At 45.2% G+C, this 12332-nt stretch overlaps 1 long non-coding RNA gene across 1 annotated transcript in view; it reads left to right on the top strand.

Annotated features, from left to right (window-relative positions):
* The window catches only part of LOC109882799 (uncharacterized), a 73584-nt gene extending 64776 nt beyond the window's left edge, over positions 1-8808 (top strand). The window contains exon 4 of the long non-coding RNA XR_002254067.2: positions 8378-8808. This is a non-coding gene — a long non-coding RNA (uncharacterized LOC109882799). The remainder of the gene's footprint in view (positions 1-8377) is intronic.
* Positions 8809-12332: the final 3524 nt, after the last annotated feature.

The following is a 12332-nucleotide window of genomic DNA, read 5'->3' as shown; positions in this document are numbered from 1 at the left end:
ATAATGTGTCCCTGAACAAAGGGGGGTCAAAATCAAAAGTAACAGTCAGTATCTGGTGTGGTCACCAGCTGCATTAAGTACTGCAGTGCATCTCCTCATGGACTGCACCAGATTTGCCCGTTCTTACTGTGATATGTTACCCCACTCTTCCACCAAGGCACCTGCAAGTTCCCGGACATTTCTGGGGGGAATGGCCCTAGCCCTCACCCTCCGATCCAACAGGTCCCAGACGTGCTCAATGGGATTGTGATCCGGGCTCTTCGCTGGCCATGGCAGAACACTGACATTCCTGTCTTGCAGGAAATAAAGCACAGAACGAGCAACATGGCTGGTGGCATTGTCATCCTGGAGGGTCATGTCAGGATGAGCCTGCAGGAAGGCTACCTTATTGGAGGAGGATGTCTTCCCTGTAACGCACAGCATTGAGATTGACTGCAATGACAACAAGCTCAGTCCGATGATGCTGTGACACACCGTCCCAGACTATGACGGGCCATCCACCTCCAAATCGATCCCGCTCCAGAGTACAGGCCTCGGTGTGACGCTTATTCCTTCCAAGGTAAACGCCAATCCGACCATCACCCCTGGTGAGACAAAACTGCGACTTGTCAGTGAAGAGCACTTTTTGCTAGTCCTGTCTGGTCCACCAATGGTGGGTTTGTGCCCATAGGCGACGTTGTTGCTGGTGATGCCTGGTGAGGACCTGCCTTACAACAGGCCTACAAGCACTCAGTCCAGTCTCTCTCAGCCTATTGCGGACAGTCTGAGCACTGATGGAGGGATTGTGCGTTCCTGGTGTAACTCAGGCAGTTGTTGTTGCCATCCTGTACCTGTCCCGCAGGTGTGATGTTCGGATATACCGATCCTGTGCAGGTGTTGTTATACGTGGTCTGCCACTGAAAGGACGATCAGCTGTCCGTCCTGCCTCCCTGTAGCGCTGTCTTAGGCGTATCACAGTACGGACATTGCAATTTATTGCCCTGACCACATCTGCAGTCCTCATGCCTCCTTGCAGCATGCCTAAGGCACGTTCCCGCAGATGAGCAGGGACCCTGGGCATCTTTGTTTTGATATTTTTCAGTCAGTAGAAAGGCCTCTTTAGTGTCCTAAGTTTTCATAACTGTGACCTTAATTGCCTACCGTCTGTAAGCTGTTTGTGTCTTAACCACCATTCCACAGGTGAATGTTCATGAATTGTTTATGGTTCATTGAAAAAGCATGGGAAACAGTGTTTAAACCATTTACAAGGAAGATTTGTGAAGTTATTTTGATTTTTTTTCGAATTATCTTTGAAAGACAGGGTCCTGAAAAGGGGATGTTTCTTTTTTTGCTGAGTTTAGTGGTTATGTTCTCGATGTGCACACACACACATACACTCACTCACACAAACACACACACACTTTGTATGTGAGAGTGTGAGCCCCCGTTCCTCTGTCTCACATATCCTTTCCTCATTGATTAGTTCAGCTTCTAAACGTGGGAATAGTTAGAAGTTCACAGTCTCACTCACATCGTCCTACAGCACCCCGAACACCCCTGTGGAATAGAGAGAGAGAGGGAGAGAGAAGACGTGAGTAGAGGGAGGATAGGTGGAGAGAGAGCGGGAGGATGGGTGAGAAAGTGAAAACTAATTAAAGTTTAGTTTTAATTGCGAGTTCTGCTGGTTGCTGGTGGGAATTCTCTGATTCCAAGAGGGATAACCTTCCCAGGTGTGTGGGAGAATTAGATAGGGGAGGCGGGGGAGAGACCTCAAACTAGGTCTCCATGCTCCATATGGTTTCTTTCTTCCTCCCTCTGTCTCCCTCCCTCTCGGCTTCTCTCTCTCTCCCTCCCTTTCTATTCCCAGGTTAAACAAGGCAACGGTGTGATTCAGAGGGTGTTGAGACTCGTGATTGGGTGGCTGTTTGTTTGTTTGGCTTTGTGTGCATGCAAGTGTGTTCCAACTGCTGCACAGTGCACACCCAATAGGCCTGGCCACATCAGGGGTGTGTACGTACAGATTTGTATGTGTGTATGGTACTGTATGTGTGTGTTTAGTGTGATGGTACAGTGCCTAAAAGTATTCTCACCCATTGACTTTTTCCACAATTTGTTGTGTTACAGCCTGAATTTAAAAAGTATTCAATTTAGATTTTTCGTCACAGGCCTACACACGATACACCATAAGGTCAAAGTGGAATTAGATCTTTTGAAATTAAATAAATACAAAAGCTGAAATGTCTTGTGTCAATAAGTAGTCAACCCCTTTGTTATGACAAGGCTAAATAAGTTCAGGAGTAAAAATTTGCTTAACAAATCACATAATAAGTTGCATGGACTCACTGTGCAATACTAGTGTTTAACATGATATTTGAATGTCTACCTCATCTCTGTACCCCACACATACAATTATCTTTAAAGTCCCTCAGTCGAGCAGTGAATTTCTAACACAGATTCAACCACAAAGACCAGGGAGCTTTTACAGTCCTTCTCAAAGAATGGCTGGCACCTATTGGTAGATGGGTAAAAAAATACATGTATAAGACATTGAATATCCCGTTGAGCATGGTGAAGTTATTAATTACACTTTGGATGGTGTATCAATACACCCAATCACTGCAAAGATAAAGGTGTCCTTCCTAACTCAGTTGCCGGAGAAGAAGGAAACCGCTCAGAGATTTCACTATGAGGCCAATGGTGACTATAATGGCTGTGATAGGAGAAAACTGAGGATGGATCAACAACATTGTAGTTATTCCACAATACTAACCTAATTGATAAAGTGAAAAGGAAGCCTGTACAGAATATAAAATATTCCAAACATGCATCCTGTATGCAACAAGGAACTAAAGTAATACTGCAAAGAATGTGGCAAAGCAATTCACTTTTTGTCCTGAATACTTTTTTTATTACATTTTTTATTTAACCAGGTAGGCCAGTTGAGAACAAGTTTTCATTTACAACTGCGACCTGGCCAACAGTGCGACAAAAACAACAACACAGAGTTGGGATGAACAAACGTACAGTCAATAACACAATAGAAAAATCTGTATACAGTGTGTGCAAATTAAGTAAGGAGGTAAGGCAATAAATTGGCCAATAGTGGTGAAGTAATTACAATTTAGCAATTTACACTGGAGTGATATATGTGCAGATGAGGATGTGCAAGTAGAAATACTGGTGTGCAAAAGAGCAGAAAAAAAACAAGATGATGTAGGTAGTTGGTTGGATGGGCTATTTACAGATGGGCTGTGTACAGCTGCAGCGATCGGTAAGCTGCTCTGACAGCTGACGCTTAAAGTTAGTGAGGAAGATATAAGTCTCAAACTTCAGTGATTTTTGCTATTCGCTCCAGTCATTGACAGTAGAGAACTGGAAGGAAATGCAGCCAAATGTTGGAATTGGCTTTGGGGCTGACCAGTGAGATATATCTGCTGGAGCGCGTGCTACGGGTGGGTGTTCCTATGGTGACCCGTGAGCTGAGATAAGGTGGAGCTTTACCTAGCAAAGACTTATAGATGACCTGGAGCCAGTGGGTTTGGCGACGAATATGTAGCGAGGACCAGCCAACAAGAGCATACAGCTCTCAGTGGTGGGTAGTATATGGGGCTTTGGTGACAAAACGGCTGGCACTGTGATAGACTACATCCAGTTTGCTGATTAGAGTGTTGGAGGCTATTTTGTAAATGACATCGTCGAAGTCAAGGATCGGTAGGATAGTCAGTTTTACGAGGGTATGTTTGGTGGCATGAGTGAAGGAGTCTTTGTTGCGAAATAGGAAGCCGATTCTAGATTTAATTTTGGATTGGAGATGCTTAATTTGAGTCTGGAAGGAGAGTTTACAGTCTAGCCAGACACCTAGGTATTTATAGTTGTCCACATATTCTAAGTCAGAACCGTCCTAGTGATGCTAGTCGGGCGGCGGGTGCGGGCAGCGATTAGTTGAAGAGCATGCATTTAGTTTTACTAGCATTTAAGTGCAGTTGGAGGCCATGGAAGGAGTTGTATGGCATTGAAGCTCGTCTGGAGGTTAGTTAACACAGTGTCCAAAGAAGGGGCAGATGTATACAGAATGGTGTCGTCTGCGTAGAGGTGGATCAGAGAATCACCCACACCAAGAGCGACATCATTGATACAGTATATAAAGAGAAAAGAGTCGGCCTGAGAATTGAACCCTGTGGCACCCCCATAGAGACTGCCAGAGGTCGGGACAACAGGCCCTCCGATTTGACACACTGAACTCTTTCTGAGAAGTAGTTGGTGAACCAGGCGAGAATACAAAGTGTTATGTTTGGGTCAAATTCAATACAACACATTACTGAGTATCACTCTCCATATTTTCACGTATGTTATGGGTATGCTAGTAATCGTTAAGGACTGGGCCGTTTTTCAGGATAAAAAATAAACGGAATGATGCTAAGCACAGGCAAACGCCTAGAGGAAAACCTGGTTCAGTCTGCTTTCTACCAGACACTGGGAGAAAAATTCACCTCTCAGCAGGACAACAACATAAAACTCAAGGCCAAATATACATTGGAGTTTGTTATTTTATGTTTTATTTAACCAGGCAAGTTAGTTAAGAACAAATTCTTATTTACAATGACGGCCTAGGAACAGTCAGTTAACTGCCTTGTTCAGAACTAGATATTTTGACCTTGTTAGCTCGGGGATTTAATCTAGCAACCTTTCCGGTTACTGGGCCAATGCTCTAACCACTAGGCTACCTGCTGCTTACCAGGAAGAAAGTGAATGTTCCTAAATGGCTGAGTTACAGCTTTGACTTAAATCTACTTGAAAATCTATAGCAAGACCTGAAAATGTTTGTCTTAACAATGATCAACAACCAATTTGACAGAGCTTGGAGAATTTTGAAAAGAATAATGGGCAAATGTTGCACAATCCAGGTGCAAAGCTCTTACAGATTTACCCAGAAAGACTCACAGCTGTAATCGCTTCCAAAGGTGCTTCTACAACATATTGACTCGGGGTTGTGAATACTTATGTAAATGAGATATTTCTGTATTTCATTTTCAATAAATCTGCATAAATGTCTAAACTTGTTTCCACTTTGTCATTATGGGGTATTGTGTGTAGATGTGTGCGAGAAATTATTTAAGCCATTTGGAATTCATGCGGTAACAACAAAATGTGGAATAAGTCGAGGGGAATGAATACTTTATGATACTTTATACCTGTATGAATGTCGTGTGTAGTTGAGTGTGTGTGTGGTTTTGCATGTGCGCCTAAATGTGTTTGTAGTTCTATCTGTGTACAATACACTGTATATAGCATATCACTGTACCTGTGCACGTGACATTACAACTGAAAACTCTCCCCGACCCCATGTGTATTTTAGTGTACCGTATTGTTATTCCATAGCATTGTGTACCACAGTGCAGCTACAGCATGCATTGCATACTGAGTATAAATGACACTTCTAAAAATACCCTGTGAACCAGTTCACCCCCTCCTTACGCCCTGGGCTGGATAACTCCCTCCCTGCTCGGATCGCTCCACCCTGTCATGAAATGCAAGCTGTTCCTGTTGTACATTCCACATGCTAAAGGAATGAACCAACTCCCCAAAGAAGAGGGGGGACTCCATTTTTTTTGTCCCAAGGTAGCCCCTTGTATAAACGAGATGATTCCTAGCTAACTCCTATGGTGTGTAGTTTAAAGGAGTTGTGTCATTGTTTCGTTGGGCGTTCCCCAAGACTCTGTCCCGAGGTCCCTTTCATTTAGCTTTGTTGTGTGTATTTGTGTGTCTTGTGTGTGTCTGCACAAGTGCATGCGTTTGTGTGTGTGGCCCCGGGCTGTTGTCAGGCAGATCTGAGTTAGCCCAGCTGGCTCGAGTGTAGGTAGCAACGTACCTCCTGAAGGAAGAAAAGAGGAGGAAACAGAGCACGCGCATTCCTCAACGCACGCTAAACATGGCCACAGGGGAACTGCAAGCACAGCAAGACTTCTCCTCCCTTCCCTATTTCCTCCCACTCTTAACTCGTATCTCTCTCTCTCTCTCTTTCTGTCTCTCCCTGTTTCGTACTCCTCATCCCCCCTTTCCCTAATACCCCTCTCTCTATCTCTCTCTCTCTCTCTCTGCCTGCTGCCAAACTATAGCAGGGAGATGATCTCGGGAAGAATTCCAGAATGTTGGAATCCAGGGGATTATGCTTAGAAGGAAATCTTGAATGATGGAATATTTAGGATTTAGCAGAAATGTTTTGGCTTTTTGCTGTTTGGCTCTTGTGAGTGTGATGTCATTATTATGACATATGACCAACCCCTAATCCCATGCATACACACATAAACACACACAAACACGCTCAGATAAACAGGCGCTTAGCCTAAACAGGAAATGCTGGGGTTCCCGTGTGTTTCTGCAGATGTTCTTTGTTGTGAGCGCATGTATGGATGAGATGGTCAACTACATTATGTACAAGGCCTTCAGAAAGTATGCCACTTGACTGACTCCACATTCTGTTGTTACAGCCTGAATTCTAAATGGATTAAATGGATGTTTTTCTTTCACTCATCTACACACACTAACACATACCTGAAAACGTGTTTTTAGAAATGTTTGCAAATGTATTGAAAATGAAATGTGAAATGTACATAAGTATTCACACCCCTGAGTCAATACATGTTAGAATCACCTTTGGCAGTGATTACATCTGTGAGTCTTTCTGGGTACGTCTCTAAGAGCTTTGCACACCTGGATTGAACAATATTTGCACATTATTCTTGAAAAAAATGATTCAAGTTCTGTCAAGTTGGTTGTTGATCTTTGCTAGACAGCCATTTCCAAGTCTTGACATACATTTTCAAGAAGATTTAAGTCAAAACTGTACCTATTCAGGAACATTCAATGTTATCTTGATAAGCAACTCCAGTGTATATTTGGCCTTGTGTTTTAGGTTATTGTCCTTCTGAATTTGTCTTCCAGTGTCTGTTGGAAAGCAGACTGAACCAGGTTTTCCTCTAGGATTTTGCTTGTTCTTAGCTCTATTCCCTTTCTTTTTATCCAAGAAAAAACTCCCTTGTCCTTGCCTGATGACAAGCATACCCATAACATGATGGAGCCATTGCCATACTGGAAAATATGAAGAGTGGTACTCAGTGATGTGTTGTGTTGGATTTGCTCGAAACATAACTCTTTGTATTCAAGACAAAGTTCAATTCTTTGACAATTTTTATTGCAGTTTTCATTTAGTGCTTTGTTGCAAACAGGATGCATGTTTTGGAATTTTTTATATTCTGTATAGACTTCCTTCTTTTGACTCTGTCATTTAGATTAGTATTGTAGAGTAACTAGAATGTTGTTGATCCGTCCTCGGTTTTCTCCTATCACGGCCATTAAACTCTGTTACTGTTTTAAAGTCACCATTGGCCTCATGGTGAAATCTCTGAGAGGTTTCCTTCCTCTCCGGTAACTGAGTTAGGAAGAACGCTTATAGCTTTGGTAGTGACTGGGTGTATTGATACACCATCCAAAGTGTAATTAATAACTTCACTATGCTTAAAGGGATAGTCAATGTATTTTATTTTTATTTTTTACCCATCTACCAATAGGTGCCCTTCTTTACGAGGCACTGGGAAACCTCCCTGGTCTTTGTAGTTGAATCTGTGTTTGAAATCTGTCTTACTGATAATGGTATGTGTGGGGTACAGAGATGAGGTAGTCATTAAAAAATCATGTCAAACACTATTATTGCACACAGAGTGAGTCCATGCATCTTATTATGTGACTTGTTAAGAACATTTTGACTCCTGCACTTATTTAGCAAAGGGGTTGAATACTTATTGACTCAAGACATTTCAGCTTTTCATTTTTTTATTAATTATTAATTTGTAATGCTACATGACCATAGTTTTGCATGGCTATGCTGAGGGAGTACAGGCTTCATGTACAGGCTTCTGCTGTACAACTGAGGCATGATAAGTGACGGTGTGTGTGTGTGTCCTGTGTGTCTGTCTGTGTCTCTGCTGGCTAAGTGGAGGGCATAATGGCTGTCTCCTGGACGCTCATTAGGTGTGTGTGTGTGCCCGCCGAATAACTATCAGTGGTAAGCAGAGTACTGCTCTTAGAACCGTAGCATTATTAGTCTGGATGGACCAGCCTCACATACCTAGTCACACACACCCACACACACCCTGCCTGCAGTTATGTTCTTATGTGCTGGAGGTTAGTAGTGCAACAGGGTGTGTTGCAACGGAACTAAACCCGTTTGTTTACTCATCTAAGTCATGAAACTGACTTTCATACACTTCTCTAGAAGCTACACTTCAGTATGTACACAACATGCTGTATGTCTCTTACCATCCGATTCTGTCAGTGTGTGTCGTGTGTGTCAGTGTGTGTCGTGTGTGCTATTCAAAGCTGTTGTGTGCTTGTGTTACAGGTACAGACGATACCTGGCCCACACAGGTACACACCCACGCACAGAACACACACAGTGGGAGGACGACACTGTGGCAGGTGAGAGGAATCGAGGTGTGTGTGTGTGTGTGTGTGTGTGTGTGTCCTAATAGATTAGCACTGCTGTGTCAGTTGGTTGGCTGAGCCAGGGGCTGGAAATGGGCTGAGAGTCCCTTGTTGAAACCAGACATCCCATTGTCCACCCCACACACACACACACACACACACACACACACACACACACAGAGGCACAGACACACATTCGCTTAAAGACTCACACGTACTGTACACACACCTGCTGGGTTCCTTGGAGAAAAGCTGAGCTCCATTCTGTCTCTATTCAGGGGAGACGAAGGAGAAGAGTGGGAGGAGGGAACGGAGCATGCGGAGTGGGGGGAGGAGGGAGGGAGTCAGTCACTCAGACAGGTATTCACACAGCTCAAGTCATGCTGGGAGGGAGGGAGGGATAGAGAGGACAGCTCAGGTCATGCTGGGAGGGAGGGAGGGATAGAGAGGACAGCTCAGGTCATGCTGGGAGGAAGGGAGGGAAGGAGAGGGAGGGAGGGAAGGAGGGATAGAGAGGGAGGGAGGGATAGAGAGGGAGAGGTGGTGAGTGAGGGATAGAGAGGGATGGATGGAGAGAGAGGGATAGAGAGGGGGATGGTGAGGGAGGGATGGATGGAGAGAGGGAGGGATAGAGAGGGATGGTGAGGGAGGGATAGAGAGGGGGATGGTGAAGGAGGGAGGAAAGAGAGGGAGAGGTGGTGAATGAGGGATAGAGAGGGAGGGATGGATGAAGAGGGGATGGTGAGGGAGGGAGGGATGGAGAGAGGGAGGGATAGAGAGGGGGGATGGTGAAGGAGGGAGGAAGGGAGGGATGTAGAGGGAGGGAGGGAAAGAGAGGGAGAGGTGGTGAGTGAGGGATAGAGAGGGAGGGATGGATGAAGAGAGGGAGGGATAGAGAGAGGATGGTGAGGGAGGGATGGATGGATGGATGGAGAGAGAGGGGGAGGGAGGGATAGAGAGGGATGGTGAGGAGGGATGGATGGAGAGAGGGGGGGAAGGTGAAGGAGGGAGGAAGGAGGGATGGATGGAGAGAGGGGGGGAAGGTGAAGGAGGGAGGAAGAGAGGGATGGAGAGGGAGGGAGACAAAGAAAAACAGATGATAAAGTAGGAGGAGGCAGACGGAGAGATGAATAGTGATAGCCAGCTCTGTATTCTCCTGTCATCCCCCCCCTCCTGTTCTCCCCCTTTCTTTGTGAACAGATGGGTGGAGGTATCCGATTTGAATGAAAGACGATTGAAAAGGAGGCTATGAAAAGACCACGACCAACAGCCAGCTCCACACACATACACACACCTTCACAATCACTATCACACACTCACTATCACACACTTTTGCTTGAACATGTGTAGCCTACCTGCACTAACACACACATACACATTCTCTCTCTCTCTCTCTCTCTCTCTCTCTCCCCCCCTCTCTCTTTGTCCAGGTTGCTGTAGTGCTCTGCCTGCTGTTCTCCCACTAGACTGTCTGTCTGATGCTGTTGTGATGTATTCCATGTCAACATGACATGCTACAGACATGTTGTGTACTGCACACTCAGCTTTGTGGATCAACCAGCTCTTGAAGAACCGCTGTAACCCCTAAAGTGAAGTGTGTGTGTGTGTGTGTGTGTGTGTGTGTGTGTGTGTGTGTGTGTGTGTGTGTGTGTGTGTGTGTGTGTGTGTGTGTGTGTGTGTGTGTGTACCGTATGAGAACGTGTCTGATATTTGGCCCTCTATAGGTTGCTCTCTGGTTCAACAGCATTGTACACAGACACACACACACACACACTTAAGACTTAGCGATGAGACGTGTTTTGACAGAGAGGCAGATGAATTAGATATATAAGAGGAAGATAGGTATGAGAGACAGAGAGAAAATGGGGGGGGGACATTGAAAAGAAGGCCGTTTGTACTGATTGTAAATTCATCACATCTACTATCACTCGTGGTAGATAGGTAGTATCTATACAGAGGATGTATTTCTCTCTACCATATGACATGATGACAGCGAGAACCACAGGGAATGGGATATAGGACATTTCTGGAAAAGAGAGAGAGGGGGAGAGAGAGAATATGAGAGGGAAGGGAGAGAGGTGGAGAGGGAGAGAGAGGGAGAGAGCTGGAGAGGGATAGAGAATACTGGAAGGAGAGAGAATATTGGAGGGAGGAGAGAGGGAGGGAGAATACTGGAGGGAGAGGGAGAGAGAATACTGGAGGGAGAGAGAATACCGGAGGGAGAGGGAGAGAGAATACTAGAGGGAGAAGGAGAGAGGGAGAGAGAATACTGGAGGGAGAAGCAGAGAGGGAGAGAGAATACTAGAGGGAGAGGGAGAGAGGTGTCGTGAGGAATAGCGCTGATACCAGTGCTAATTGAACACAGCTGTAACTCGTTAAACATTAATTGCCAATTAATCAGACTGCCTGCTCCCAGTTGAGTATACCTTTATAAAAGAACAGAGAGAATGAGGGAATGAAAAAAATACAGAAATTGAATTATTTACAGCGTCAAGAGGAAAGCCTGTTTGAGTTTTCTCTCTTTCTCTCTATTTCAGTGGCTCTCTGCTTCCTTCTGTCCATTAATCTAGTTTTTTCTGCCTCTCTTGCTCTCCACTTCCCTCCTTTCATTCCGTCTGCAGTCCTTCCTCTCTGTGGAGAGAAGGATCGTATAAAAGAAGAAGTGCTCCAGGGGAAAGGGGGATGAGGAGGAGGAAAGGAAGCTGAAAGAAGGAAGAATGTATAGGACGGGGCATTGACTCACGCTTGAATGTGATTGGGAAGTATGTTGTGGTGGGACTGGGCGTGAGCAGGGTTGCGTGCGCCTGTGTGTCTGTGCATAGTGCCAGCTGTAGACACCTGTGTGTGTGCGCCTGTAAATCAAATCAAATTGTATTGGTCACATGCACATGGTTAGCAGATGTTAATTGTGAGTGTAGCGAAATGCTTGTGCTTCTAGTTCCGACTATGCAGTAAAATCTAACAAGTAACCCAACCAAATTCACAACAACTGCCTTATATACACAAGGAATGCAAAGGAATGAATATGTACATGTAAATATATGGATGAGCGATGGCGTGCAGCATAGACAAGGTGCAGTAGATGGTGTAGAATACAGTATATACACATATGAGATGAGTCATGTAGGATATGTAAACATGATTAAAGGGGCGTTATTTAAAGTGACTAGGGAACCTTTAAGTGGCCAGATATTTGAGTCTGTATGTTGGCATCCGCCTCTCTATGTTAGTGATGGCTGTTTAACACTCTGATGGCCTTGACATAGAAGCTGTTTTTCAGTCTCTCGGTACCTGCTTTGATGCACCTGTACTGACCTCGCCTTCTGGATGATAGCGGGGTGAACAGGCAGTGGCTCGGGTGGTTGTTGTCCTTGATGATCTTTTTGGCCTTCCTGTGACATCGGGTGCTGTAGGTGTCCTGGAGGGCAGGTAGTTTGCCCCCGGTGATGCGTTGTGCAGACCGCACTACCCTCTGGAGAGCCTTGCGGTTGAGGGCGGAGCAGTTGCCGTACCAGGCGGTGATACAGCCCGACAGGATGCTCTCGATTGTGCATCTGTAAAAGTTTGTGAGTGTTTTAGGTGACAAGACAAATTTCTTCAGCCTCCTGAGATTGAAGAGGCGCTGTTGCGCCTTCATCACCGCACTGTCTGTGTGTTGGACCATTTCAGTTTGTCTGTGATGTGTACGCCGAGGAACTTAAAACTTTCCACCTTCTCCACTACTGTTCCGTTGATGTGGATAGGGGGGTGCTCCCTCTGCTGTTTCCTGAAGTCCACGATCATCTCATTTGTTTTATTGACGTTGAGTGAGAGGTTATTTTCCTGACACCACACTCCGAAGGCCCTCACCTCCTCCCTGTAGGCCGTCTCGT

The sequence above is a fragment of the Oncorhynchus kisutch genome, linkage group LG9 (assembly GCF_002021735.2).
Source record: "Oncorhynchus kisutch isolate 150728-3 linkage group LG9, Okis_V2, whole genome shotgun sequence".
Classification (NCBI taxonomy): domain Eukaryota; kingdom Metazoa; phylum Chordata; class Actinopteri; order Salmoniformes; family Salmonidae; genus Oncorhynchus; species Oncorhynchus kisutch.
Note: the sequence above shows the minus strand (reverse complement) of the source record. Positions and strands in the feature narration are given on the sequence as shown.